This window comes from Aegilops tauschii, chromosome 2 (assembly GCF_002575655.3).
Source record: "Aegilops tauschii subsp. strangulata cultivar AL8/78 chromosome 2, Aet v6.0, whole genome shotgun sequence".
Taxonomy (NCBI): domain Eukaryota; kingdom Viridiplantae; phylum Streptophyta; class Magnoliopsida; order Poales; family Poaceae; genus Aegilops; species Aegilops tauschii.
In genome coordinates this window covers 103470099-103486361 of record NC_053036.3, presented here as the reverse complement: position 1 = coordinate 103486361, position 16263 = coordinate 103470099, and the positions used below count along the sequence as shown (strand labels likewise).

General features: G+C 49.8%; 1 long non-coding RNA gene across 1 annotated transcript; it reads right to left on the bottom strand.

Annotated features, from left to right (window-relative positions):
- Nucleotides 1–1144: 1144 nt before the first annotated feature.
- Nucleotides 1145–15937, bottom strand: LOC109757956 (uncharacterized). Its single transcript, XR_002231688.3, has 3 exons — nt 15710–15937; nt 2720–2778; nt 1145–2638 (listed from the first exon to the last, which is right to left on the bottom strand). It is a non-coding gene; the product is annotated as an uncharacterized lncRNA (long non-coding RNA).
- Between the last annotated feature and the right edge of the window lie 326 nt (nt 15938–16263).

Sequence of the window (16263 nt, the reverse complement as noted above, 5' to 3'; positions counted from 1 at the left end):
TTTGTATGGTTGCAGATCAAAACTCCACACATGACTCAAGATCGAGAACGATGTGATAAGTTAGGACTAACATGAACATTAAGTAGGACAACGAACATGCCTGGTTAACAGAAAACTACGACGACACACTACCATCACACTGAATATGTAACCTTGTGTGCATTATTTAGGTTCTCAGCACCTGATAGCGAAAAGGAACATGGTGGCATTTGACCAAACTTTTCTTCTGTTATGCATATCCAATGTCTCATGCTCTTCGTGTTCATTTTCTCCTATCAAGCGTCTCTTTACAAATGTATGAAAAATAGCAGCTTCCCACGTAGATGGGGTCTGGATCAATGACCCAACAAGAGTAGGCAACAACATTATGGAAGTACTGGTCAAGCTCGATATCAATCGACGACCACCTTCACTGATGGGGGCATGCTGTGAGAAGACGTGATGCGCCCTGGCTCACTAGATGCCGGCTCACTACAGAAGTAGTTCTACACACATCAAGACTTTAAACACAAGAATCAATGTCTTAAAAAATTAAAAGAAGAAGCAACACATATAGACGTGTGAAAAAGCCATAAGCAGGGACAGAATTGTGCAATAGCTCTGATGGATGCACATAAGACAGTTACTACCAAAATAAAGTAGTCTATGTGGCAATTTGTGTCGGAGAAGTTTACATATAATATACCCTTCAAGTAAAATGAAAATTGAGAGGTTCATCTTCATAGATACATAGCTCTGAAAGAGCACAATCAAATCACGAGAAAAACAAGCAACGGTGATTTTGACCAGAAACAAAATATCACACATTATTAAGAAAAATAATAAGCTCAATGTGCAGGCAACATGATACTAATTTATAACACACTTGTCATGCGCAAAAAAGGCGACATTTGTAAATGAAGTAGTAATTATTGGTAATACATATACACTTGTCTTTCAGAAGCTGAAACCTACACGCATCTGCAATCATGCATCAAACCTGCCCATACAAAATACATCTATATTTACTGAAGGTTGGAAAATTTCCTATTTGGTAGCCATCTACAATCATGCAAGAAAGAAAGGAGTCTGTATTTTTTTGAACTCCCATGTATAGCCAATAACAGACTTACCGGAAGTAGTACATCCCAATGTAGCAAAAATGTTACTCGGGCTTGACTAATAAAAAGTAAAATAAGACAAGCATTTTAGATAAGTGAAATATTTAGATATTACTGTTGTACCATGATTATTAGAGCTGTGACGTGCTTGAACCATCTCATCATGTTTCTGTTCTGGAATTTGTTCTTTACAAAACATTCAACTACTTGCTCATCTTCACAATAATGGATCCACCTTTGTGTCTGAGGTCCTAGAATGCATTCGATACACCTTGTTGGAGGATGTCGTTGCAGTAAAGACTAAAGATATTGCATCTTTCACAATCATAGTACAATGAGAGATGACAATCTATTAGCAAGGCCTCTCATTGGGAAAAAAGCAATCAAAAGCGAGTGATGAATTTCATACCAAATGCAGAAAAAATTACAAACCAATGCATAGCACATAAATCGTTGGCACAACGAGAACATGTATTAAATTCTATTTGCATCATTGAAAAAAGGTCAGCAAAACGCATATCCCTATGCAGAACTCTGTAGTGAAGCTTTGCCTGCTGTACGGTGCCAATTGTGTTTTTGCACCAGCAGCTTGCGGTGCAGTCTGCTCCTGAATATGCAAAGATTGTCTCTGACTATACAATATTTACTTCAACTACATGCTTCAGAGTTCCCTGGCAAAAAAGGCTCCAGAACACATATGCTTGCATCACAGAACTGTAAAGCTATGAGAAGCATTGTAGTGGAGTAATCATTTCGAGCAAACTAATATCCATCATAATTCTTTCATTTTTTCTAATGATATATCATCCATATAGTTTCTCTTACATTATATATAGTACGTGAGAACCCACAATTATTATTCAAGTCTGTACGTGAGAACCCACAATTATTATTCAAACCTTATATACCATCGATCTAAGAAAATGCTATGCGTGTAGCATGTTTGACTTTGTTAGAAGTATATATCTGTTGAAGTTTGACATTAATTTAGAAAATGTTGTGTACAAAACAAACATCCGTTGACAATAATTGACCATGGGTGTTGTATGGACTGTCTTTTTCTGGATGTAAAAAAGCCAACATGCTATACATGGGAGGCATAGTGGTTTCTAAGCTCGGCATAGTGGTTTGGACAGTCTAGAAGAGGAAATCAGATATGTGCATGCTGGGCATAGTGGTTTGTAAGCTCGACAACAATCTCCTCACTACTGTTCTACACATTCAAAGGTTGTCAACTTGTTAATTTAAGAAGTTTGATAGTTCTGCAAAGCAAACTATTTATGATTGTAATTAGAACTCAAATGCATAGCATATTAGGATACCTATGCTCAACGTGGACATCAAGAGCAACCTGAAGAATGCCGGCAACTTCCAGGCTGCCCCTACATGCTCGGTATATACATACCTTCATTGTTGCTCTGCCTCTCTTTGGGTCTTTATGGAGTCCTGGTGTTGATTGCTAACGCATGCTGCAAGCAGCTGGCATACCACCATGGCATGAGCACCAACCTGGTAAACTTCATGAAACAGCAATCCATCTGCAGGAGGAAGATGCACATGAAGAAAGGATCCAACTATGGGAAAAGAGTAGATCACTAACCAAATTGAACGACGTCTACCTCATCGATCTTGTATGTCTCCAGGTTTGTGATCACAAGAACCAATCCAGGAATAAGGCCTGTAATTCCAAACAAACCAAGAAGATTTAAATAGTGAGAACCAAAAATTAGGCATCACAAAGACAACCAAGGAGAACTCAACACTGAGACTGTTGAGGATATAAACCTTAGAGTCACCCGCCAGGAGGGGCCGGGTTACTCATAATGGTCATCGCCGGAAGCCCGGTGCCAAGCTTGAAGACGGTGGGCCAAAGATGGGCTTAAGACCCGGATATGGCTTAAAGCCCGTAGTTACAACCATCATTATGGTAGAACTTGTAGTGTAAGGAAAGAATAGTTGAGAGTCCGAGCCGGACACTCTTATGAGCCGGCGGGGACTCTGAGGGCTGCTGGGCGTCAACCTCTCTATATAAAGGGACGACCCGGCAGCGGTTTAGGGACAAGAAAGATCTGATCGAGAGCCAGGCATAGCAGTTAAGCTCCTTGGTCATCGAAACCCTAATCAATACCACCTCAACTGGACGTAGGCTTTTACTTTCACCGTAAGGGGCCGAGCCAGTATAAACCCTCGTGTTCCTTGTCCCATTTCACCCCTTCAAGCTTCTTAGCGGCGATGGCTCCACGACTAAGTCCTAGCTTGAGGACATCTGCCGTGACAATTCCACGACAGTTGGCGCCCACCGTGGGGCCAGCGCACGGTGGATTTGAGTTCTTGAAGGGCAGCTTCGAAGGGCTCAAGGGATACGCTGTGGGCCGGATGACCAAGAGTCGTCGCGGCAAGCTCTACATCGACGATGCAAGTTGGGGCCCCGATGCCGGCTCAATTGAGTACGGATACCGGGTCCCCTTCGGCGGAATTCATGTTTTCATTGGCAAGATTGGTGAGCCGGGCCCTGAGCCGGATCTCTGCGCCGATCTCATCGAGACGGCTCTGCGCGCACGACCCGCCCGGGCCCTGCCTACCTTGAAGCACGCTTTCGTGGGATGTATCCATGGAGGGCTCTCCGGTGGATCTAGATCTGGTGATGAGACGGCCGCCGGCTCTGACGGCGAATCATCCACAGATGAGTCGAACTCGTTGTATCAGTTTCAAGATGGCAGGCTAATGGGTTGTTCCGATGGTGACAGTATTCCGGACCCGTTTGAGCCGCCGAGCCGGGTTGGAATCTTCATGGCCGGTGCGCAGCCTGTTCAGAACCCTGCTGCTGGGGCGGGAAACCCGGTGCCCTCGCCGGCTCAGGTGCTGATAGATCTCACGGACAAGATGACAGTCCTATTGACCGCCGCGGTTGACCCGGCGGACCAAGCTCAGCATGACGCGGAGGTGGCGCAGTTAAAGTTAGATCTCGTGAAAGCCAAAGAGGATCTGGCAGCGGAAGGGATCAGGATGGCTGCGGAGAGGGCGGCTCTCGACGCCCGAACTCAGTTGATTCAGGCGCAGGCCTTCCGCCTCACGATGGATCAGAACGCGTCCAATGAGGTCATGAGAAGGAGGCATCAAAAGGCCCAATCTCGACTCCCTCCGGTTTACGATCCTTGAAACCTCTTCAACACGCCAGGTGCAGGGTCTAGTAACCCGCCAGGGATCATAGTGCCCGGGTTTGGGACCCCTGTTCAGCCACAAGTGATGGGGCCTCCTCGGGTGAACCCTGCCCCGCCTCAGTATGTGCCAATACCACCGGGTCATTATGCTAACCCGCTGGAGAACATGGTAGCCGCGGCAGCACGGCTGGTGGACCTCCCAATTGACGGCGACTCTCCGACGGCTATTGAAACCCGCCGGGTCAGGGAGCTCCTTCAGACAGCACTGGCGCAGCAAGAGGCGTACTCTTACAGCCGGGACAGGATCCACTCGACCCCTCGTGCAGGCCGGAGCCCGAGTTACAGCAGACACATGGTCTCAGCGACCGGCTCAAGTAATGTCCAATGCCATGACCCGCCCCCTGGCCATGGCCCGGCTCATAACGGAGCCTTTCACGCAACAGACCAAGACAGAGCGCGGCAAGAGGCGGAGCAGGTGCCTCAGTTGACGGCTTACCAGACTCCCCCGGCTTATCTGACGACTTCCGTCGACGTGGGTATCCCTACCAGGACTGGAGGTGTCCCTTGTTTAGTGCCAGCTCTCCGCAATGAGCGTCTACCCAAGGACTTCAAAGGCCCTAGGAAGGTGCCTAATTACACGGCTGACTTACAACCCGCAGCCTAGATCAAAAGTTATGAGATGGCCATGGAACTGCTGGAGGTCAGTGAAGCGGCGATGGCCAAGTACCTCACCATGATGCTGGATGGGACTGCCCGCACTTGGTTGAAAGGGCTACCGCCGAATTCCATCGGGTCTTGGGCTGAGCTGAAGGCCCGGTTCATACAAAACTTCAAAGACACCTGTAGACAGTCTATGTCAATAGTGGAATTGACTAACTGTAAGCAACAGGAGGGCGAGTCTAGGACACATTGGGTTCGCCGGGTCAAAGAGATCATACACTCATCGGATAAGATGGATGCCGGCTCTGCAGTCTTAATGTTGGAGCAAAATTGTCGTTTTCTGCCCCTGAAGATGAAACTCGGGTGGCTTAAGCGCGACTGCAGTGACATGGGTACGCTGATGGCGGCTCTCGTCAAGTACGCCAATTCTGATAGTACCAAGGACCCCACTTCAGATGATGAAAGGACAGGGAAGGGAAAGAAGAACGGCAATGGCAAGGGTCCTCAGCATAACCCGGGGAACCAAGGAGGTGGCAAGCGTAAGGCTGATGGCAGCCTAGAGTTCGTGGCCAATGCCAGTTCATAGGGTAATAAGCCAGAGACGCAAGGGGAGGCCCCCTCCCCGAGCCGGCAGGTCAGGCCCGACGCTGGAGCAACTGTTGAATGAGCCTTGTCCAAGGCATGGCTCTAGAGAGAAGCCAGCTACTCATCTATGGAAGGATTGTGCAATCATGAAGGCCTTTAAGAATTCCAATGCCTTTAACGGCAACAATGGCCCGGGCGGCGGCTCAGGCGCCGACGGCTTTCATGGCCCGGGCGGCGGCTCAAATTCTAATCCTCAGAACGGTCAAGGGGGCTTTAATCAGCAGTCTGGCCAGGGTCATCAACAGCAGCAGGGGGGTTATCAGACCAATCCAAAGCAGCTTAGCGGTGGACAATACCATGTATTTGCCACCAGTCTGTGTAAGCGAGATCAGAAGCTTCATAAGAGGGCTGTGAATGCTGTTGAGCCGGCGGTTCCATGCTATTTACGATGGTCTAAGCAGCCTATACTATGGAGTAGGGAGGATCACCCTCCCCAGGTGGATAATCCGGGTCACTTGGCCCTGGTGGTGGCTCCTCAGATGGGAGGATATAAGTTCACTAAGGTGCTCATGGATGGAGGCAGCAGCATCAACATCCTCTATTATGAGACTTTCCGTCGTATGGGGTTGATTGATAAGAACCTCAGCTAGTCAAACACTATTTTCCATGGTGTGGTACCTGGTAAGTCGGCTTATCCAGTCGGCAAGATCGAGTTGGAAGTGGCCTTTGGAGACGAGCACAACTACAGGGTGGAAAAATTGACCTTTGAGGTGGTCAAGATAAGAAGTCCGTACCATGCCATATTTGGGCGGCCGGCTTACGCCAAGTTCATGGCACGGCCGTGTTACGTGTATTTACAGCTCAAGATGCCGGGTCATAATGGGACCATTACGGTTCACGGCAGCCGGAAGGTGGCCTTGGAGTGTGAGGAAGGCGATGCAGCTTATGCAGAGTCTGTTTGCGCAACAGAGGAGTTGAAGTTTTACAAGGACAATGTTGACCCAACAGATATGACCTCTCTGAAAAAGCCGACTACGGAGCATGAGCCGGCAATGAAATTTAAGTCGGCTGATGAGACTAAACTTGTTGACTTCATTCCAGGCTCTTGGCGGCCGGGTTTATTGTTGAAGTCTTTCACCCAGAGTGGTTAGCTAACCCGGTGCTCGTGCTCAAGAAGAACGGCACTTGGCGGATGTGTGTGGACTACACGGACTTAAACAACGCGTGTCCGGCTGATCCTTTTGCTCTTCCCCGTACTGGTCAAATCATTGATGCTACGGCGGGTTGTGAGCGCTTGAATTTCTTGGATGCTTATTCTGGATACCATCAGATTAAAATGGCAGTTAAGGACCAGGAGAAGACGGTGTTCATCACTCCCTTTGGAGCCTTCTGCTATGTATCTATGCCTGTTGGGCTCAAGAGCGCACAGGCGACTTATCAGCGTTGCGTGCAGAACTGTCTTCATAACCAGATTGGGCGCAATGTCCATGCTTATGTGGATGATATTGTGGTTAAGTCCAGGGAGGAGAAAACCTTGATAGATGATTTGAGAGAAACCTTTGATAATCTCTGGGTCTACAAGATGATGCTTAACCCGGCCAAATGTGTTTTTGGTGTTCCTGCAGGCAAGCTCTTGGGTTTCTTGGTTTCTAACAGAGGTATTGAAGCTAACCCAGAGAAGATCAAGGCAATCACCTCTCTGGCTAAGACGGCGTGCATAAACGACGTCCAGCGTTTGGCGGGTCGTATTGCTGCTTTAAGCCGTTTTATAAGCCGTTTGGGTGAGAAGGCCATGCCATTGTACCAGTTGATGAAGAAAACTGATGACTTTGTCTGGAATGATGCAGCAAATACTGCTTTCGAGGATTTGAAGAGACAGCTGGCCGAGCCCCCAGTCCTTGCTGCTCCGGTGGACAAGGAGCCTTTATTGCTGTATGTGGCTGCTAACACACGAGCCGTCAGTGTGGCCGTGGTGGTGGAGCGCAAGGAAGAGGGTAAGGAGCATCCGGTTCAGCGGCCGGTTTATTATGTCTGCGAAGTACTCATTGAGTCCAAGCAGCGGTATCTGCATTGGCAGAAACTTGTTTATGGTGTGTTCATGGCAAGCCGGAAGCTTAAACATTATTTCCAGGGTCACCCCATCACTGTGGTCAGTTCTGCCCCCCTTGGAGATATCATTCAAAACAGAGAGGCCACAGGGAGAGTGGCTAAGTGGGCTATAGAGCTCGGACCTCATGGTCTGAAATACGTGCCACGCACTGCTGTTAAATCTCAGGCCTTGGTGGATTTCATCAATGATTGGACAGAGCTACAAGTGCCCGAACAAAAGCCGGATAACACATATTGGACTATTCACTTCGATGGGTCCAGGCAATTGGAGGGCTCGAGGGCTGGAGTCGTATTGGCTTCCCCAAAAGGTGACAAGTTCCATTATGTTCTACAATTGATGTTTCCTTGCACCAACAATGCAACTGAGTACGAGGCCTTGCTCCACGGTCTTCGGATGGCTAAGGAGATGAGCTTGAGCCGGGTAAGGTGCTTCGGCGACTCAGACTTGGTGGCTCAACAAGTATCAGGAAAGTGGGACTCCAAGGACCCTCTCATGGCGGCTTATCGCCGTGAAGTTGATGCCATTGCTGGGCACTTTCAGGGTTACCAAGTAGAGCACATCGATCGCAGGAGGAACGAGGTGGCTGATGCTTTAATTCGGCTGGGCTCTCAGCGAAAACCGGTGCCGCCTAATATTTTCCTGGACGTCCTGCATAACCCTTCTATTAAGTTGCCTACAGAGGAAGACTTGGCTGTCCCTGACCCGGAGGCACGACTGGTGGCGGCTCTCCACATCATACCGGACTGGACAGTGCCCTATCTGGCTTACATGACCCGGGGAGATTTGCCGGAGGATGAAACTTTGGCCAGACAAATAACTCGGCGGTCTAAGTCAATGGTTGTTATCAATGGTGAGTTGCATCACCGCAGCGTTCCAGCGTTGTGTCTCCCCTGAGGAAGGTCAAGAGATCTTGCGTGAGATTCACGAAGGGGATTGTGGCCATCACGCCGGCTCAAAATCTCTTGTGGCCAAGGCTTTTCGTCATGGTTTTTATTGGTTGACGGCTCATGCTGATGCGGAGGACTTGGTCAGCAAATGTGATGGTTGCCAAAGGTTCTCGCGACGGGCTCATGTGCCGACTCAGGAGCTGAGGATGATCCCAATTACTTGGCCCTTTGCGGTCTGGGGGCTTGATATGGTTGGGCCTTTTAAAAGGTCCAAGGATAAGAAGACCCACCTCTTGGTGGCAGTTGACAAATTTACCAAGTGGGTTGAAGCGGAGCCAGTTAGCAAATGTGATGCAGCCACGGCAGTTCAGTTTATGAAAAAAGTGATCTTTCGTTTTGGCTTTCCACACAGCATTATAACTGACAATGGTACCAATATATACAAAGGCGCCATGGAGGAGTTTTGTCAACGAGAGCATATTCGACTTGATGTTTCATCAGTGGCTCATCCTCAATCCAATGGTCAGGCTGAGAGGGCTAATCAGGAGATTCTGAAAGGCATCAAACCCCGGCTTTTGGTCCCTTTACAACGGACGCCGGGTTGTTGGGTGGAGGAGTTACCCTCCGTGTTGTGGAGCATCAGCACTACTCCTAATAGGTCTACAGGTTTCACACCTTTCTTCATGGTTTATGGAGCGGAAGCAGTTCTCCCCAGTGACATCCGACATGACTCACCTCGAGTGGCGGCTTATGTGGAGGTGGATAATGAACAGGCGCGCCAAGATGCTCTTGACTTGTTGGACGAACAGCGTGATGTGGCAGCAGCTCGCTCAGCGATTTACCAACAAGACCTGCGCCGTTATCATAGTCGCCGGGTTAAATCCCGGGTCTTCCAGGAAGGCGATCTGGTGCTCCGGCTCATCCAAGATCAAACAGATGCACACAAGCTATCCCCGCCTTGGGAAGGGCCCTTTGTAGTCAGCAAGAATTTGCACAACGGGTCATATTACCTCATTGACATTCGGGAGCACAAAGATTCACGTAAGTCGGAGGAAGAGACCCGTCGGCCGTGGAACATAGCTCAGCTTCGGCCTTATTACACTTGAGCCACCGGCTCTCATAAATGTACATATTTCTCTAAGCCATGTATATATTATGATAAGCAATAAAGTAGGACCTCTGTCCTTTTTTCTCCTCCAAAGGTGAACGTGTTGTTTTCATTGCAACATCACATGATAACTTGAAGGGGGATCCGGCTTATGATCGTATTCGGATCTAGCCATACGCAATATAGTCACTTGGGGGCTTCCTGTTCAAACATAGGTCGTATTTGAACCAAAGAGAACATAGCTGTCAATACCCATTTGATTGGCAAAGTGCCGAGCTCATTGGGGAGTTTTCTTTGATCATATCTGAATCACAGTTCAATCCCCTTTGGGAACCGACGTGGATCGTATTCGAATCAGCGTCGTTAAACAATTCTTAAGGTCATTTGGGGGCTTCCTATTCAAACATGGGTCGTATTCGAATCAAAGAGAAAATAGATGTCGGTACCGTCTTGATTGGCATCGCCACACCCACTGGGGGCTATATGATCGCATTCGAATCCTAGCATAACCCCTTTGGGACGGGTCTCTGGTCGTATTCGAACTGGAAGCCCCAAAGTTTTTCTGATTTATAGCGAGTTCTTCTGATTATTTCAAGTATGCACGGCGGGTCTCACTTTGCCGGCTTAAGTTTGATTTACAGTACTAGTCGAACATAATCGGCGTTATTAAGACGGGTAAACCGGCATTGAGGTACCAACCTTATTACCCGGGTTATCTAAGCCGGAGGTGTGCTTGCAGGCCGGTAAGTGTGTTGTTACGGTTATATCAAGGACATAATTGAGGACCAGTCTTTTATGATTCATGTTCCGGGTTATATGCATAAGACTGTGATTCTCCGTGCGGTAAGCCACCTAGAGACTTGTGATTTGTCTTTCTATGCAGGATAGTTAAGGAAAACTATTTAAGCTCAAGGAAGCATGAATGATCAACTATGACCCGGAGAAATATAAAGAGACAACTTCAATGGAATTCAGCATTCAACGCGTGCACGATGGCACGGCAAAGTTAAAGTGTTGGTCCTATTCTATTACAAGACTCATCGAGTCCAAAAGGGTGAAGCATTGTTTAAATAAGCCGCTTGCAGGATTACGATGCTTGCTGGGTTGAAGTGTCCGGCTCATCCCTCTCCGCTCCTCCGGCTGTTCCCAAGACCTGGAAAGTTGACGACTTCCAGTCAATGCCGCTCAGAGCTTCAAATTGGGCTTCCTCGTCAATTAACCCGGCCGGGTCAATTTCCGGGGCAAAGGTGTGCTTACGAGTCGGCGGGACTAAGCTGATGGCTTCATAGCGCGGAGTGGGGATCCTCTGATTCTCTGCATCGTAACCCGGCTGGTACTTGGTCAGATCCGTGTCATTTCCAATGAGAGTGGCCACCGAGCGTACGATCTTCACGCAGGCTGCAAAGTCCCTTTGGTCGAAGGGGGTGCCGTCTTCCTTCAAGATGGGATAGCCTAGGGCAATGTCCGCCGGGTCTAGTTCCGGAAGGAACGCCTTGGCCCGGCTCAGAGCAGCTATGGCTCCGGCTCTTGCATAGGCCCGTCGCAGCTCTTGGACACGCTGGGGAAGAACGGCAAGCCGGCGAAGAACTTCCGCCAGGTGAGTCGGCACCTCATTGGATAGGGCCACCACGGCCAAGGCGCGCTGTGACCCGGTGTAGAGTTGCTCCACCAGGGTGTACACGGCCTTCAACTTGGTCACCACACTTTGGTTGAGGTTGGCGCTTATGGGACCTGTTTAACAGAGTAAGATAAGCCGTTGGCAATGGTGGGTTATGAGACATAAAGATTATAAACTTGATGAAAGCCGGTGGGACACTTACCGAAGATGGCGGCGACCATCTGTGACACATGGCGCTTTAAGCCGGAGAGCTTGACGGTTTTCTCCGTCAGAGCCTTCTCCGCCTATTCGGCCCGGCTCACTAGAGTAGCCTTTTCTTCGGCCCAAGTTCTCCGTTCAGCTTCAAAGTCCCTTTTCAACTTCTCTTGAGCAGCAATACTGGACACAAATTTGGCGTTGGCCTTCCGGGTCTCAGTTTCTTGCGTCCTCAGGCGGGTCTTGAGATCGGAGATGTCAGCTTCAAACTTCTTGCCAGCAGCCTGCATAATTTCCGGGTTATAGTATGAACAGTTATTACACAATTTCAAAAGTCCCAAGCACTTTCCAAGCAAAGACACTTGGCACTTGGGGGCTAATGCATGTCGAACGTTTCTATTTACAAATTACCGGTTCATGCGAGTAAGCCGGAAGATAAGTCTACGACATATTCTATCATAAGTAGCAGACTTGGGGGCTAGAGTATGGTAAGGATGACAAGATAACTATGCGGTAAGCAAGAAGAGTAGTACCTCAGATTTCTGCTGAATCTGGTTCATCATGGCAATCTCTAAGTCCCGGCTCTTGTGCACTTGACTGACATAGCCGGAGACGATCTCTCCGATGCTCAGATTGGCATATTCGGTGAGATCCAGATTGGCCCGGCGGCGCTCTAGCAGCTCCTCCTTAGCGGAGCACTTGGCCAGTGCAGTAGGTCTCCCCGGCTCAACAAATTCCGTCCGGGTGATTACCACATCCGGGTCATCGGCCGGCTGAGCCGAGCTGGAGGCCTCCGGGTTAGCAGAAGTTTCTGCAATTGGCTTGTCGGTTGGAGCAGTGGTTTCAGGAGCAGAGGCGACTGGCGGTTCTTGAGCTGCGGCCTCCGGCTCAGGCAAGTCCGGCTCTTCGACCGGCTTGTTCTTCTTCACCCTTTTGCTAAGTTTTGCCTGGGCACTGAAAAGACAAAAAGGTTAAGTACAAAAGTATAAGTAAAGTTAAGTACAACAAGATATGGTCATCATTACCTGGGGTACGGTCTTGAAGGCCGGCAGGTTTGATTGCATCGAGTCACCAGAGGAGGGTGAGGTTTCCTGATAGTTTGAATCAGAAGAATTGAGCGGTTGACGTATAACACCCGCCAAAGGATGAAAGGGTACAAGTTGGAGATAACCTCGGTTCGGCGTTTCCTCGATGCATCAGGTAAGCCGGAGGAGAGGTCAGCGTCCTTGTTGGTCCGGGTGTGCCGCCGGCTCTCATGAATCTGTTGCTTCAAAAGAAATTGAGGATCTTGATAAGCTAAAGGATGAGAAAATCTTACTTTCCGGGTTACCCTTCGGACTTTCAGCCTTGGCAAGGGCTCCGAGTCGGAGGAAAGTGTCATTACCTCTTCGACCACCGGGTTACTTGCCCCGGCGTCATCCTGTTGATGAACAGTATTGATAAGGTGGACAGAAATAAACAACAAATACAACAAGAGCGTACAGGTTCAGGGGTTACCTCTGACTCGGAGCTGTCGCTTAGTTGCAGCAGCTCTGAAGCAGTAGGCCTACTTCCCTTCTTGCGGAGAGCGGCTCTCATGGTGGCTTTCTTAGCCTTCCTGGCCTTCTTGGCCGCCTCATGGTCGTATTTTACCTTCCAGAATTTACCATCAGCCTGAAAAATACAATGACGATTTCTTAAAGATTCATATGAAGGCTATCTACAGAAGAAGATAAGATGTTCAGATCAGCGGCTTACCGCTGGGGCTGGGTTGGTCTTGCAGAAGGGGCTTAACTCGGTCCTCCCGCAGTCTGCCAAGCTCTCATTTAAAAGGGCCTTGGTCATGTCTTCAGCAATGTCTTCAGGAAGATCGTTGTGGCTGTGTCGCATGGGGGTCATCTTTCCGGCATGTGTACTCACACATTAAGCCGGGGCGGCGGCTCAAGGGGATCACCCGCCACGAGATCCAGACCCGGACCAGGTCAATTCCATTGAGACCATTGCCCAGGAGAGCCTTGATCTTGTTAATGGTGGGGAGCAGAGGTTGGCGCTCCGCTTGAGTTAGCTTGTCTGACAGAGGGTGTGTTGGTTCCAGACGCGAGGGGCGAAAGCCGGGCAGCGGGCTCTCGTCAGCCGGCGACGTGTCTTGGCAGTAGAACCACGTCTGGTTCCAGTCCTTTGGGTGACTTGGCGGCTTGGCGTAAGGGAAGAGGCAGTCTCTCCGTCGCTGAATGGAGATTCCGCCAAGTTCCAAACTTGGTCCGTTGGCGCACTCGTTCTGGCGGTTCAGGTAGAAGAGCTCTCTGAAGAGCAGCAGGCTGGGCTCTTCTCCAAGGTAGACTTCGCAGAACACTTTGAAGTTACATATATTGGACAAAGAATTGGGTCCTATGTCTTGTGGCCGCAGATCAAAGAAGTTCAGCACATCTCTAAAAAACTTTGAGCCGGGCGGTGCGAGGCCCCGGCTCATATGATCCGCAAAAATGACCACCTCCCCGTCCTTTGGTTGTGGTCTCTCCTCTGATGGGTCGGGGGCACGGTAGGACATGACGTCCTTCTTGGGCAGGTAACCCGATTTCACGAAATCTGCTAAAGTCTCATCGGTGACGTTGGACCTCATCCAATTGCATGTGATGGGTGCTTTGGGAGCTTTGGGAGGCATGGTGAAAGTCGGAAGCCTATGGAAAAAGGAAATGTCCGGTTTAATTATAAGCCGGAGGAAATTTACAGTTCAATGTTAAAGTGGCGGCTTATGGAGGGGCCTAATGACATATATCTAAGTGCATCGGGTTATCTAAGCCGCTGGAGGAATTGAGAGTAATCCAATCGTCTACAACATTGTTGTAAATGAGCCGGAAAATTTTCTGGCGCATGGCTTCTTTGAGCCGGAAATTTTTAACAGTGCTTGGCTTCTTTAAACCGGAAATGTAAGCCGCCATGACTCAGCAGGGGCAGTTTTTTACTAAGTGTGGTGAAAACAGGTTTCACACATTGCAGTAAATATTTTGGATCAAATGGTTGGATAAAGAGAAAAAATTTCTAGACCTAGAACTGACGCAGAAGAAGTTCATGGGTTCAGAATGGGATCTTCTTTCAAACAAAGGGGATCAACTAGTGTTAAAATGGATGAGCTACAACTACCGCAGGAGTTCTGTGATAATCTTGGATCTAAACATGGTCATAGTGGCAGAAGTACAGAGAACCCGCGAAGAACGGTGAAGAACACGGGACGAACAGGAAGAACCCTACTGCAGATCTGTTCTACGGGGCAGCAAGGACTTACAGGTGCTGGTGAGTCGCGGAGGTCGCCGCCGTTTTCTCTGGACACAACAGGTTGATGCAGCGGCCGGAGTTGGTGAGGAGGAGGAGACCCGCGGCGGCGACAGCAACAGAGCTCGAGCGGAAGAACAGTTGCGCGAGGAGGAAGACGGGTGGCTGAAGGCTCATCGGGCCGGACTATTTATAAGGGCAAGCTCATAAGTGGGCGCGAGAAACGAGGAGGCCACGACGCGGTTATCTCACCATAAAAACGCCTCAATTTTCGGGATGACAGTAAAGATAAGATCCGTTGCGGATATGGTGGAGTAAAAAATGGATTTAATGGAAGATGACGTCACGGCGGATTACCCGGAATCTAGAGGATGACGCCACGCCGCGTTATGGCCTTCACTCAATTGTAAGCCGGAGATTTTCTGTCGAAAGAATTGAAGATTGACATGAGCCGGCTCAAATCGATCTGGGGCCTAATGTTGAGGGTATAAACCTTAGAGTCACCCGCCAGGAGGGGCCGGGTTACTCATAATGGTCATCGCCGGAAGCCCGGCGCCAAGCTTGAAGTCGGTGGGCCAAAGATGGGCTTAAGATCCGGATATGGCTTAAAGCCCGTAGTTACAACCATCATTATGGTAGAACTTGTAGTGTAAGGAAAGAATAGTTGAGAGTCCGAGCCGGACACTCTTATGAGCCGGCGGGGACTCTGAGGGCTGCTGAGCGTCAACCTCTCTATATAAAGGGACGACCCGGCAGCGGTTTAGGGACAAGAAAGATCTGATCGAGAGCCAGGCATAGCAGTTAAGCTCCTTGGTCATCGAAACCCTAATCAATACCGCCTCAACTGGACTTAGGATTTTACTTTCACCGTAAGGGGCCGAACCAGTATAAACCCTCGTGTTCCTTGTCCCGTTTAACCCCTTCAAGCTTCTTAGCGGCGATGGCTCCACGACTAAGTCCTAGCTTGAGGACATCTGCCGTGACAATTCCACGACAGAGACCCAAAATTAAGCATTAGGACAGGAAGCATGCTTACGTTAATCTGTTTATGCAGGTAGAGCGGAAGCTTCGCCGGCATGGTGGGCATGTGCAACGGATGGCAACGAAGATACATGCGGGGAGGAGGGGATGGTCGGCGCTGAGGCCGGGCTTCTCCATCACGTACTCCACCTGCACCTACAATAAACCATGGTGTTTGGCGCGGCTCGAGCGGATTACGGGGCGGCGGAACCGGAACTGGCCTGGGGGCGGGGGTCGGGTTCCGGGTGGGCGCTCTCCTCGGAGCCCTCGCCGGCTCCCATGGCACTGCTCTTCCTGTCCCTGTGACGGCGGCAGGGGTGGCCGCGCCCGGTGTCCCGCGGCTCTGCTCATCGCATCCGCTGCGGTGGAGGCGGTGGGGGTGGCGGTGGGCATGATCGTCATCAGCACTCAGCAGAAGCGAGCGAGGCGACCCCCTCCTCCTTCGGTGCAAGGCACAGAAGCGCAGTCCCCTCCTCGGTGCCTCCGCTATTTGGCAGGAGAGAGAAGAGATCGGGAGCGAGGGGTCGGGGAGAGGTGGGCTGACGGGACGTGCGATGGGTGGGAGGAGGT